Genomic DNA, 10,641 nt, shown 5'->3' on the forward strand with positions numbered 1-10,641 from the left:
TCTTTCCCATGAATTCCATACTCTGTAGTGAAATCAAATCACAACTGATCATGTTGCTGCTCTCCTTATAAATCACTAATAGTCCCACAGTAATACAGAATGAAATTTCAATTCCCTGGTATGAGCCACAAGGCTCTTCATAATCAGGTCTCAACTGACTTATAAAACATACCTTCCAACACTCTCTCCCCACATCCCAAACCTCTAGCCAGAATAAACTTCTTGCCTGACCTCACACACACCATGCTTTTTTATACCTTGCAGTTTCTTCAAAATGTGGTCTGAAGACAATCTGCCTTAGAATCGGCAGAGAGCTTCCTAGAAATGTTGACTCAAGGGTTCTGAAACTTAATGCCTGAGCATTTGGCTCAGGAACCTTCATTTTAACAAATTCTCCAAGCGATTTATTTTTCCTGGACAGTCGTATTTGAAGGCCACATTCATTCCTTACGATGATCCATCTGTCTTTTTCATCTGCCCCTCCATGGATCAAATGTCATCTTCAGAAAAAAAAAAATTAACTCTCTTTTTTCCCTAGATACAATTGCCCTTTTGTCCTTTCTATGGACCTACTTTACCGGATTCAGACTTCCACCTGTACCTGGGGGGCTTCCTGCTTTGGTGTCCTACACTCTGGTTTCTTTGGGGCTTTAATTCATCTGGCAACAAGTGTCATTGATGCTGCAGGCTCACTGAAAGTGGAAGCAGCATGTGGACCTTGGAACCTGAGTCTCCTCGTGAGGGGATAGGCGAGGACAGCCACAGTGAGCTGTGCTGTGTGCTATGAAGGAAGAAGGTAGCGTATGGCAGAAACTACAGAGGGGGCACTCAGGCGGGAGACAAAGGCCAGGGACGCTTCTCAGGAACCTGATGCTTAAATTGACTTTTGGAAAAATAGTAAGAATTACCCAAGGGAAGAAATAGAGTATCCCAGCTGAAGGAAAGTATTTGATAAGGCCTAGGGTGTGTGTGTGTGTGTGTGTGTGTGTGTGTGTGTGTGTGTGTGTCTGTCTGTCTGTCTATGCACACGTGTGTGAAGAACCTGAGACTCGGGATATTTTTCATAATAAACAGATTTTTATATCTTTTTGGATATTTTTTGTTTTCCTTCCTTAGTTTAAAGCATTATTAAACAGATTTTCCAGTCTTGAAGAAAACAAAGTTGTACCCCCTCTGTCAAGTAGACTCAAGACTGAAAGCCAACAGGCTATTTTTACTCTTAGCTCTCTTTCTCCCAATCTTTTCTCTGTGTGTGTGTGTGTGTGTGTGTGTGTGTGTGTGTTATTATAAGAGAATGAATAAGTGAATAGACACACACATTAAAGTATCACTATTAATAAAAGTATGGACTTTAGGGATGAACTATTTCTGGTTTCAAATTCCAGTCTTTTCAGTTGCAACTAAGTAACTTTAGGCAGGTTATCCTATTTTTGAATTTAATCATTTAGAGAAAAAAGGTAATATTATTTGTCTCAGAAGAATATTACGGTTATGTGATGAAAATACAAAGCCCTTAACATGATGCCTAGCATATAGCAGGCATTCTTAAGAGGGTTAGATAGCAAAATGCTCAGTTGAGATCTGGATTTCAAATCCCTACTCCACCCCTTACTAAAGCTGGGTGGCCTTGGGAATAAAACTATTCTATATTAGTTTATCTCAGTCTCTACCAGAGTACCTCCTATCCTGTAAGCAAGTTTACAGAAGATTAGCAGTCCAGTGTTTGGCACTCAAGAAGCACTGAATAAATTGTTGTTACTCATTATAATTACTTTCCATTTTTGTTCAGCACTTCTGCCATGTACTTACGTTCATGCTTGAGAGGTTAGCTTTCTGAAAGAAATAGGATCATTTTACAGCTCTAAGACATCTTTCATTCATTCTAAAAGATGTTCAAACCATTGTTTTAAAAACTGCATTCAATTACAGGGAATAACCACAAGGTGGCTCCAGACTATATATATTATTTATCAAATACTAAATCACCTCTCAAAAAGAGTTGTTTTTCAAGAAATGCCATGAGAACAACTGTGTTCTTGTTAGTTTTACAACAAGATATGACACTAGTAAAACAAACTATTCTTTACCATTTTCTATTTTTCTTCCTCTGGCTGTGTTAAAGGAAGGCATAATTTTAATGGAATATATATCTAGACATAGCCTGAAAGATCCTTCCATCTAGGTTGGCATTTACTCAATCATGTCATTTTGCTGAATTGATATTACTGTTTGAAATTATACATTTTGTCCTTCATTTAAGTTTGTGAACAATCTAGTATTTTTATGAGTAAAGTAAAAAATCTACTATTATCAAGATGAAATTGTGTATGTGTGTGTGTGTGTGTGTGTGCGTGTGTGTGCATGTGTGTGGCTTTGACATAAGGTGAGTGCCTTCTCCAGAGAGAGACAGAGAGAGAGGGAAAGTGAAAAATCATCCCAGAGAGGGCATGGTCACGGAATCCTCTTTCCTCCGTTATCCTCTTGAGATTTTTGGACACACAGCACACATACCCCATGTGAGTTTCAAGCTGCCAGGTCCAGAACTCAAACCACAGTAGACCACATGGTAGTCTAGCATCTTAATCACCACTCCGCCTGCTGGCCCCACGATTAATTGTTTTTTTAAAGTTTTCATTTAAAAGATTGATTTCAGGATGTTTTCGTTTTTGAGTATTACTTTTCTAAAGAAGTAAAATTTATGGAGCATTCAACAATACTTTTATGGCATTTACTTTCAGAATTTAAGATTCCGGGAGATTTAGTTAAATTCCTTAAAATTAGTGTGGAAAGGTATGAACACACCAGAGCCGTCAGTGTATTTGGTATTAGTATTGCCTCAGTGTTGCCTGTGTTTACCCTGGAACTTCTTCCTTCTGAAATGCTATAACCGTTAATTGTGGGAAAAGATGTTTCTCATTGATTCCTGAGTGACTGACACTGCTCTTAAATCTTCCTCCCGGGGCTTATTGCTGGGAGTTTATTTTTAGCATTTTGTGAATTCTGCCACTTCTCCCTCCTTGGGAAAATTACTGGCTTATACTTAGCTTACCCCTCAGCATGGACTTATAGATCAACTGGGAAAATATTTCTTCTTGGCCTCAAATTTTTATTTTTACTTGGCTTTATTTAGTGATTTATGTTATGTGAAAATTTTGTAATATATGGTAACTTTACATAAACTAAACCCCCTTCCTAAAGGATAATTAGCATACAACACAGACACACACAAACATACATGTGTACACATCATTTGTGTCTTACTCTATGGATTATGGTGTCTTATTTCTATCTGGAATTCAGCTTAGACTTCATGCAGCACAGCAAAAAAGGACCCGCATGGCCCGTTTTGCCTAGTTCTACTTTCTTGTACCTGTTGGCTTCATTCATTTACACAGTCTGACTGGTCTCGACACCTCTTGGGTGGTGGCCCTCTGCCTTATGGGTGCTGAATTAGGGCAGGAAAGGCAAGTGAATCCATGAGAAAAGGAAGACAGAAAAGACTTTGTCTTATAAATGGATAATTAATTCATAGATTGGAGATAAATTGGTTCTAAGGACACGAAACGGGACTTTAGGATCCCGTGGTCAGAAGTATAAATGAGAGAAAGGGTTCTCCCACCTGTACCTCTACGTCTATGACGACCTAACCCATTTCTCACAGAACTTAGACCAGAAAGCAGCATGTGTAATATGAGAAGTCTATAGGAAAATGAGCACGAAATGACTGAATACCAGAGACCAACTATGGCCCAAGTAGCAAGGGTTTTCTGTATTGCAATACAGGAAGGAAGGAGGAGTGCGATGGAGGAGTGCGATTATTTTAATGTTGTGGAGGAGTTGCTGAGTTGCTGTGGTTACAAATAATTTAGATGTTGTTCTTCTGAAATCCCTAACAGGATGAGAGGTGCCCAGTGGGGACTGATCAGAGATCTGGAATACTGCAACAACACTAAGATATCATTTCAGGAGAATAAGTACCCAGGCAAAGATCTAAAGATTACTAGGAGCAGAAGGGACTTCATTAAGCTTTGAGTAATTCTGAGCACAGGCAGCTGCAGACATAAACATACATTACTCAGAACCTAATGCTGAGTAACTAAAGGAGAGTGTTCTCTTTAACTAGTGATTAAAGTATTCTCAGTTGAGAATAGAAATCCAGGACAAAGGAGAAACAAGCGAATAGAATATGCAGATTTAAATGTTAGACATTTATCTTTTCTTCTGGCACTCCCATAAACTTCTGGGTAGATACAGAATATTTTGAAATATGCCTAAGTTAACTAACCTAGAAATGCCCTGATATTCAGAACTTTCAACTCTATCCTGTGCTAGGTCCATTACTTTCTGATTCATCAAAAAGGAAGAAGAAAACTACACTTGCTAAATCAATGGGATTTCCTCGTCACTTGACAAATACCTGTCCATAGGTGGCTTATAATACATAGACACTAAGAATTGCAGAATAAGGACCAGCAGGTGGCATGTCATGTCAGTTAAGGCATTAGATCCAACATGGCTGACTTCATGATTAAAGTCCAGGACCCAGTGGCTTGAAAAATATGCCGGCAGGTGTGCATGTAAGTCCAAAATCTCAAGAAGAGAATGAAGGAAAAGAGACTGTGACGTGAAATCACCCCCAGGGGGTGATTTCTCATTTTCCCTGTTTCTCTGTCTCTGGTAGAGTACAGGTACCCTATGCAAAATGTCTAAAAAAGAAGGATTTCAGAATTAGCAGGCTGGAACTGGAATGCTCTAACCCAAGTTAAGCACAATATTTAAGGTGGCACTCACTCTTAAAGTCGCAGAAGAGGGAGGTCAATACCACCTTAAATTTTGCATCCTCAGTAGGTCACTTGCCTCATCTTTGACCTGATCTGAACATTGCGAGTTCTCTTATATTTGCCATTTTCATAAAGTTTAAGTGGGACTCAGTTGGTGTTGTTGCCACTATTTTCAGGAGAAAACCTGGCAGAAGAACCTGGATTCCCCACCTGCATTGTTGCCAACATGTCTCCTGCCGCCACCTGCTGCTCTGGAAGACTGAAAGGCAGTTTCAGCTGTCTTCTTCCACCCACTCCAGCAGCTGCTGGGACTAGCTCCAGGTCAGTACACAACAGGGGTGTGTGTGTGTGTGTGTATGTGTTTGTGCGTGTATTAGGGAAATGCCTTAAGGACTTGTTATGACTTTAGCTGTTTAAAATCTCTTTAAAATGCACTCTTCTTGGTGTACTTGGGTAACAATGCTTACACTTTTCAGAAGCGATTAAAAATACTTAGTTGTTCCGTCTTGCAGTCTGATATCTCAGCCTCGAGAACATTATTTTTCAAGACATGAAAAAAAAGTTTTACTGAATTATGTACTGAATTTTTAAGGTGAAAAAAATGAGGCAAACTTCTTTTGTACCTTTTATTTCTAAATATTTTAAAAAGTAGAAGTATTGCATTTGATTATAATATAAAATTTTATTAGATGCACTATGAGAAATTTTCAAATGTAAATATATGAAAGTCTATAAAGAACCAAAACAAATGAATTAGAGTTAAGGGATATATATATTGGGTTGTCAGAAAAGTCGTGAAGCATGTTTGCAGAGAAAAACAGAAACAAAAGTCCTGACTTTTCCATCAACGCATGTATTTTCAGAATCATGGTAAAGAGACGGAAGTAAAAAAGACAATTCTAAACATTAATGTGATATGTTGTAAGGGTAAAATTTTTAAAATAGTGAACTGACATCAACTCAATTAAAAAAAAATTGCCCAACAAAAATATTCTGACATCATAGAGAATGGAAATAACTATAAATGTTTATATTATCTGAAGCAATATAATATAAGCAGAGGGGAGTAAAGCAGAAATTCCTATCTGGGATAATTACTAATTTATTATTAGTACTTTCTTTTTTTTTTTTTTTTTGAGAGACTTTTTTTTTTTTTTTTTTTGCTATAGGGTTCTTGCGCTAGCCAGCCAGAGAGACAGAAATTGAGAAACACCCCCTCCCCCAGGTATGATGGTGACATCACAATCCCTTCTCCTTCTTTCTTCTTTTAGGATCCTATGCACACATGCACAAATGCCTGGCGAGTTTTAAGCCATCAAGTCTGAGACTCAAACTTTGGTCAACTACATGCAAGTCCTGCAACGTAATCATTATGCCATCTGCTGGCCCCATCTGATAGTATTTTCAGTTGGATTCTTTTGAGTAATCAAAACAATAAAGTTAAGAAGATAATATTTTTTTATATATATAATGAGTTCATAAAGAGAGTATCTCTTTCCAGGACTGGGGAATCATCTCATAGCACTGGCAATTCAACATAGTGAAGTCAATCTGGTAATATAAAATATACCTTGAGATGGTAATGGTGGTAAATAGCTTAAGATTCAACTGAAATTAATGAAGGAAGTTTGCAGATAAACAACCATCTTCCTTTCAGAGAACTGTGAGACCATTTAAAATCAATAATTTGTGAATTAAACTCAATACACTCTTATGTTATTACGTATTAATTGAGACAAAAATCAATAAAGAAACATGCCCATTATAATGTACTTACAGGAAGGTTAAGACTAAAGGTTTGGGGCTGACTCTGTGTCTTGGCAGTTAATGTGGTTGGAACCCACATGCTCCCCCCAAATGCTGTTGGGATCCCCGTCCTTAGCAAACACACCAGGAGCATGTGTCTTTGTATCCCCAAATACTGCCAGGGTGAAGAAATGGAGGAGAAGGGATTGCAACCTTGTTTTGCTTCATTGAGGGGTGCTTTCTTTCTCTCCCTCTCTCTCTGTGCCCCTGTGTCTCTCTTTGGAAAGTACACATGGCCTCTGGAAAATTTTAAAAAAAAAGAAAGATTTTAAAGTTTTAAAATATCCTTTCAATTACTTTTAATGTTAAAAGAAAAAAGTTTAAAACATTAAGTGAGAGACATGGTCCACATTTAAATTAATATAGATCCTCCCCCCACGCCCAGATTCTGTAAACAATACACATTTATTTTAGGAAATACAGACATTTTGGAAGAGAGAATATAAGGAAAGAGGAAGGAAGGAGAGAAGGAAGGAAAGAGGGAAAATTGAAAGGAAGAAAGTAAGAGAATGAATTTGGGAGAAACAGAGCAAAGCAAGCCAAAGTGCATATATCCATCCTGGGCAGGTCCACACGTGTGGATAACTATGCCTTGTAGCCTATCTGTAAGTCAAAGGGTTTGTTGTGTCTATGTGGTTTTTCTTTTAATCTACAATTTTCTTCTCCTTCCTGCTTCTTTTAAATTTGTAAACTCTTTCTACATCATAGTGTTTATGTAAGGTTAAAACATTAAACTAAAAGTGAATGGTACAAAGGCAAATTACTGGATTTAGATTCAGAAAATAGCAATTTTAGACTTGTGTTGGTCTGTAAATGAGACCTGGTCTAACACCCTTCAGTCTTAATACTCAGATTCTTCGTAGACCCTCTAGATACCCTATAAATTTCATCCAATTTCTTAAAATTATTTTTACTATTCTGTGTATCATTTATCACTTCCTGATATTTTCTTATTTATTCGCTTATTAGCGATATTACCAAACTAGAATATAAACTCCAGGAGATTAAGAACACTATCTTGTTTACCATGACGTATCAGCACCTGTCATGGTATGTAGTAAGATGTTAATGAAGCTCCCTTACTACAGAAACCTAGTATTACGTCAATATAAGGTGACTTTCCCCTAAGGTTCTAGAAAGGAATAAACGTACATATTTTTGAGTTCTTACAAAGTCTCTCTCATTATGAATCAATTGCTTAAGCTGTAGGCGAACATTAGCTGGAAACGACTCTACAATTTTTTTTCTGCAATTACTGTTCTTTCGATGTTTATAAAAATTATCTGTTTAAGTTAGTATAAAAGCAGACAGAAAAGATTAACAATTTCAGTACTTATCCCTGGATTTTGACATCACATTTGGAAGTGTTGGAAGCCATTATAAACAGGGCTTTTTAAAGATTATTTAAAAAACTAATCATGGTTATTGCGTTATGATAATGAATATAAACCCAGAGGAAGAATAAAAATGGAAATAAAACTGTACTAACGTATCTGAAAAGGATACTCCACTATAAATATCACACCGAAGAAGGGTCTTTAAAAAGTTCATGGAAAATGTGTACTATGAAAAAATCTTAAGGCTGGTAGGTGGTAGCTAAAGTGCTGGAATCCCACATGGTTGACCACAGTAAAAGTACCAGACCATGTGGCCTGCTTTTTCATTTTATTTCTCTTTCTGACCAAAATAATAATGATGATGAGTGAAATTAAATAAAAATCATTCCTTTAAAAAGGAAGAAAAAGAACAATTTATACATAGATTTCAAAATTTTTAGCACTAAAATAAATTTATACTTTAATTTTATTTTTCCATAGTTTTTTTTTTTTTTTAAAGTTCTCTCATACAATCAGTAAGTGCTATGTCTCGGGACCAGCAGTTAGCATAATGGCTATGTCGCTGGACTCCCACGTAGTCGACAGCGGTTCGAGTCCCAGACCCGGTGGCTTAAACTCACGCCAGGCGCGTGTGCGTGTGTGCCCAAGACCCCGAGAGGAGAATGGAGGAGAAGGGATTGTGGCGTGGCCCTCTCCTCTGAGGGGTGATTTCTCGCTTTTTATCTCTCTGTCTCTCTCTGTCTGTCTGGCGAGCGCATGCGCCCTATAGCAAAACACTCTCCAAAATAAAAGAGAAAGTGCTATGTCTCAAACAATTGAGATCGAGTGATGCTGCTATGGTGATTTAAAAATAGCTCTGGTGAGTTAACAAAGACACCGATGTAGAGATGCACTAAAAGAGACTGAATACTATTTTTCTTTTTGAGAGAGATTTTTGCTATAGGGCGCATGCGCTCGCCAGACAGACAGAGAGAGACAGAAAGCAAGAAATCACCCTCCAGAGGGAATGTCCATGCTGCAATCCCTTCCCCTCCATTCTCCTCTCAGGATTTTGGGCAAACTTTTCACTACAATAAGCCATAAGTTTATTTTAAAATATAAACCTGCTGTGTGTTGTTTTTACTATTCATGATAGTGTGTGTGTGTGTGTGTGTGTGTGTGTGTGTGTGTGTGTGTGTATGTGCATGAGAGAGAAAGCATCTTCCCCAGGGCGTGGTCACACTGTAATCCCCTTTCTCCAGTGCTCCAGAATCCTGGGTAAGTGTGCATCCAGCACGTTTTTCAGGCCTACCAGACTGGGGACTCAATGATGGCAGACATGTGACTTCCATTTCCACAATTTAATATGCTTACCAACTGTGTCACAGAGGTTGGGCCTCTGCAGTGTACTAAAAGCATGGTATTTTGATATGAAGTTGTATTCTTTTCAGTTCTATATAATTCTAAACTATTTGATTGTTTTTGCTTCTCTGTTATCTCTTCAGTTTTCTTTTTTTGAAAATGCCTAGTAAAGAAGCTTTGGAGCTTTTCTATAACATATCCACGTCTATAAACTGCTATCTAGTACAGATTTTTCAATCTCTTACTTCCTTGCTCTGGATTCTGTATATATTTCTCAGTACCTTTTTCCTAATTTTAAAACTTTATTCAACTGCAGTTAGTCTTTAGTTAATCCTGTCTATTAAGGTGTTTATATAATCATTTTCATTTCTGAAATTTGTAATCAATGTTTCCATACGCTAGTGCTTTTGTTTTTTATAATCTTTGTGTTTGGGGGATTGTTAGTCTTTATTTTCTCTCTCCACAAAATCTTGCTAAATCATTTTTTTCTAATTGTTTCAGATAACTGTATTGTTTTCATTCTATGCAGGGCCATTATATTTCCCAATCTCTAATTTTCTTGCTTATCTTTTTAGTTATAATATTTCTGATGTACTTTGGAATTTGCATTGTCAAGCTCATTTTGATGGAGAGTATTTTTCCTCCATGATTCTTTGGTTGTCTTTTTATGCTCTTTCTTTATACATTTCCCCCTTCTCCCAGTAAGTCACCACCTAGACCCCTAGGGATCCTTATCTAAAATCGGGTGATGTATTCCCAGGGATGATACTGGGGGCAAATGCAGGTCAAGGCACTGCATCAGCATGCAAACTGGCACAGGTCCACAATGCAAGGGCATTTTGACTTCCTGCATTCTTCCTAAATAACTCTAGATGAACTGCAACTCCAGCTGTTAGTCAAAGGCTTTTTTCTTTTTTTTTTGCAGGCCAAGTCCCCTAGCCCAGGCTTTTATTTCAAGCAATGACCAGGTTCTGGTCCTCTGTTTCTCTTAGACTGTATGAGCTAAAATTATAGCCACCTCTCCAGCTTCTGGGCATAGAACTCAGTAGACTCACTTTTATCAAGCTCACTAATGCTGTTTTTTGAGCAAGTGATATCTTTTTCCATTTTTTATTTTGCCTGAGAGTGTGTATGCACATGCCAGTGAGAGAGAGAGAGGAGAGAGAGAAAAACATCTCCCATAGGGTGTGGGTACACCACAATCCTTTATCCATTTCTCCTGTTTTTTAGATTTGGGGCACACATGCATATGTGCCTGGTGGGTTTCTCAAGTCACTGGGTCTGAGACTTGAATCAAATGGTTGGCTGTGTTGTATCCAGCTGCCTTAGCCACAGGCCGGCTCAGAGCCATAGCGTCTTAACTTTTCTCTTTATAT

The sequence above is a fragment of the Tupaia chinensis genome, unplaced genomic scaffold, assembly GCF_000334495.1.
Source record: "Tupaia chinensis unplaced genomic scaffold, TupChi_1.0 Scaffold000272_1, whole genome shotgun sequence".
NCBI lineage: Eukaryota > Metazoa > Chordata > Mammalia > Scandentia > Tupaiidae > Tupaia > Tupaia belangeri.